Source organism: Octopus bimaculoides, chromosome 13 (assembly GCF_001194135.2).
Source record: "Octopus bimaculoides isolate UCB-OBI-ISO-001 chromosome 13, ASM119413v2, whole genome shotgun sequence".
Lineage (NCBI taxonomy): Eukaryota > Metazoa > Mollusca > Cephalopoda > Octopoda > Octopodidae > Octopus > Octopus bimaculoides.
This window is the reverse complement of record NC_068993.1, coordinates 37,902,567-37,906,638: the sequence shown is the minus strand read 5'-3', so window position 1 is coordinate 37,906,638 and position 4,072 is coordinate 37,902,567. Positions and strand designations below refer to the sequence as shown.

Below are 4,072 nucleotides of genomic sequence, written 5' to 3'. Positions count from 1 at the left end.
TATATATATATACATGTATGTATTGCGTGCATTTGTCCCACCTGTGTCACTGTGTGTCGGTGTTGGTTTGTTTACGTCCCCGTGATTTAGAGGTTCGGAAAAATCTCCCGACCAAATAAGTACCCGGCTGAAAATCAAAAACAGAGAAAAACTAGTACTAAGATCGATTTGTTCGACTAAACCCCTTCAAGGTGATGTTCTAGCATGGCCACAGTTCATTGACTGAAACAAGTGAAAGATAAAGAGAATATACATACATACCTACATACATACATACATACTTACATATTGATATAATATGATAAAATATATCGGTTTTCCATAGTTTATTCCTCAATTTCTCTCTCTCTCTCGCACACACACAATCATTCATATACACATTTTAATATTCGTACAAACGTTTGATATAAACCAGTCTATAATTTGGATCTATCCATTGGAAAGTGACCATACTGGAGTACTAGATGTGTGTTGGTGGTGGGGTTGCTCTGTTCTCACCCAATTCAGTGTTCGTTTACGTCACCGCTCCACACACACACACAAACTATATTTCTCACACACTCTTGTTTAATCTTCTTATTAACTCTATCTCTCTCTCCCCTCTCTTTTTCTCCTCCTACTGCCACCACCAGACATACACACACGCACACACATTGTCGAAACCTTCTCCTCCTCCTCCTCCTCCAATTACTAACAACTTCATTCATGAATCCTTTCCAAGACAGTAAAACCACGAATTTCGTAATCAACGATCGTCGTACAAGAAAATGTGTGTGTGTGTATACGTGTATGCATGTGTGTGTATACATGTGTGTTTGTAACTCTAACTGTATGAATCAATGATGATGATGATGATGGAGATATCGTTATTCTAGTTGCTATTGTCTAGACCCTGGTCATCTAGCGAAACAAGGATCAAAAGCGTTCCGGCTATAACCCTTTTCTGTTATTTTTGGTGGTGGTGGTCCTGCAAACGCGATGCTCTGTTGTATTACTTAACATACAGTAATATCCGTCTCTGTTTCGGAAGTTGAGATATGTCAATTGTTGACCGTGATGACCCGGATGAAGGTCAGCTGGGGTCATTTTCTTCCCCTTTTTTTTTTTGTCTAATTGTTTATTTCCCCTTTTTTCTCCCCCATCATGTTGTTGTGTTTGATCTTGTAAATATAATCAACCGTTACTCATAATTTAATTTTTGCTTTTGTTTGCATGGTTCTTGATGTGAAATCATGTGTTAAAGAAACGTATTTTGCTTTTATCTCGGGAGGGTCACTATGCCAATAATGGACACACGCACTGGTTCTATGTCACTTCTTTTATCATTATGATTATTATTATTATTATTATTATCATTATTATTATTATTATTATCATTAAAGTGGTGAGGTTGTACAATCCTTAGCGAGTCGGACAAAATGCATAGCGGTAATTCTTCCGGATCTTTACTTTCCGAAGTTCAAATAAACACCGGGGTAGACTTTGCCTTTCCTCCTTTCGGAGTCAATGAAATAAATACCAGCTAAACACTGGGATCGGGGTAATTGATTAGCACCCCCACCAAATTTCAGGCCTTGTACCTATAGTAGAAAGGATTATTATTATTATTATTATCATTATTATTATTATTATTATTGTCGTTGTTGTTGTTGTTGTTGTTATTATTGTGTAACGAGCTGGCAGAATAGTTACCACACCGGGCAATATGCTTAGCGGCATTTCGTCCGTCTCTACGTTCTGAGTTCAAACTCCGCTGAGGTCGACTTTGCCTTTCATCCTTTCGGGGGTCGATGAATTAAGTACCGGTTATACACTGTGTTCGATGTAATTGACTTTACCCCTCCCCACAAATTTCAGGCCTTGTGCCAACAGTAGAAAGGATTATTAATATTATTCAATTAGTCAACCAATTAACTAATCGTTCGGCCAATCAGTGAATCGGCTGGATTTGTCCAAAGTCCTTCCGTCGACTTCCGCTACCCCATCGATGACGTTCCCTCTCTACACTTCTGTCGTGGATATTGCTTTGTCTCTGTTACATATACTGTAAATAGTTTTTGCCTTGACGGCAGTGATTCTCAACCAATTTTTGCAGTTCGGTGTGTCTGTGTATATATATATAAATATTATTAATTATTTTTAGGAATTGCATAAAAACTTTTTAAAATATATTGTGTAATTTGGAAGTATGTAATCAATGAAATTAATTTACTGCACATAAATTTTAGCCATAAGATTTTATATATTCTTTCAATACGACAGGGCGTAAATTAAGCGGACTTTCACTGTTATTTCTAGCAGATTTAACAATCACCTTACCCAGTCCTTTGGAATTGAAGTGGCAGAATCGGTAGATTATCGGACTGTCCTTTATGATAGTTGTTCCGCACTGTATAAGAGACACTCCTTGTCACTGTAACAGTCGGAAATGTGAGTCAGTAACTGCCCTCTGATAGGAACCTGTAAATAATGACGCTATAGTTCACCTGTTGCTATATAGAAACTAACTCATGTCTTGTGGTAATTTTACGGTCCGGGTTCAAATAAGGCTAGTATTGGCTTCGCCTTTCAGCTCTTCAAGTCGATAAAATAAAGTACCAGTAAAATATCAGGGTTCATTTAGTCCCCTAAAAATCCTGGTTTCACAACGGTAGAATCCACACAACGGTGTTACCGTTGTGAAACCAGGATATATACATATATATATATGTGTGTGTGTGTGTGTGTGTAAAAAAGTAGAATCGTCCTAACTAGTTTCTGGTCGTCTTAGACCCTCGTCAGAGAAGGGATGTCCGTCTCTTGTCCACAAAGAAATTAGTAGTTATAGCAGTATATAGCACACATATAGTAGCTTTTAGTACATACGAAGTAGGAATCAATTGAACTGGTCAGTGAAATTTTGTTATGGGTAAGCATCTATGTTTATTTAAAAACGGTATAATTTATTTTTCAAATGAACTAAAAACGCTCTGGAGTGTAACCATAAACTAATCAATTCACGTTGTCAACGCATGCATTGTTATGCAAATTAAGCAAACCAGTTTAATTGAGTCCAAAATTAATCTTTCAGTAGACAGGAAAAAACAAAAATTTCTGTCCTTCTCTGATGAAGGCCTAAGAAGACTAGAAACTGTGAATGGGGAGCCCTGATTTATTGCGGAGAACCCAGATAATTTATTTCTAACAAGGAGCGTTGGATAAAATGACTTTCGATATTAGTTCCGACTTGGCGCTCTGAGTTCAAATCCTACCGAAATCAAGTTTGTTTTATATCCGTAAATACCACAAAGCATTGAAATTTTGGCAAAAGCTTAGAATTTTTGAGGGGAAGGTCTTAGTCGGTACCATCGACTCCCGTGTTTCACTGGTACTTTATGTTATTAATCCTACAAAACAATAACAGTAATATTGCTGATATTTAAGATTAAAAAGTGATGCTGTTGTTGTTTTAACTCCAAATCAGCTCCGATCGAATAAATCTATGAAAGGTAACACACCAACCGTGATTATCCTCGCTTTTGTATCTTTAGAATTACATTGTCTAAGATATCATTCCTTAAAAAGGAAAAAAAGAAACCGGTGGGCGCAAAATAAAGGAGATTTGGCGCTATTTCTAGCTATTCCAACGATTTAGGTGTGTGGATTTTACAGGCACGAGCTCGAGCATTCTGAAAGGAAAGGGAAATTTCTGTGAAACTAACTCCCGGATTTCATTGGTCTTTTTTTCCCTAAACGACCCCGGAAGGATAAAAGATAAAGGTGATATTAACGGACTTCGAACGTGGTAGAGGTAACTTTGTCTAATTTTAAAATACTTTCTATAGAAATGCCAAGGTCCACGGATTTTGTTAGATGGGGTGGGGATGGCATTCGTTTAATGGGACCTTAGTGTTTGTTTTAATAGCCACGATAGCTACACTTCAGTTAGAATTGGAAATTTTTAGTCAATAAAGATCTACGTAAGTGAATTTGGTTGAGTGCCCTTCTTTCACTTTTCCACTCACTCGTATGTATATATATATATATATATATATATATATATATATATATATATACACACACACACACACAC

General features: G+C 36.9%; 1 protein-coding gene across 9 annotated transcripts in view; it reads left to right on the top strand.

The window, feature by feature from the left end:
• The window catches only part of LOC106869449 (transcription factor SOX-5), a 681,185-nt gene that overhangs the window by 556,683 nt on the left and 120,430 nt on the right, over positions 1–4,072 (top strand). Inside the window, exon 1 of one of the 9 annotated variants that reach the window (XM_052972438.1) lies at positions 1,053–1,071. The exons of the other annotated variants lie outside the window; for them this stretch is intronic. The gene's annotated coding sequence lies outside the window, so the exon portion shown is untranslated. Of the gene's footprint in view, positions 1–1,052; positions 1,072–4,072 lie in introns of those variants that run through there. 9 annotated transcript variants of the gene reach the window in all.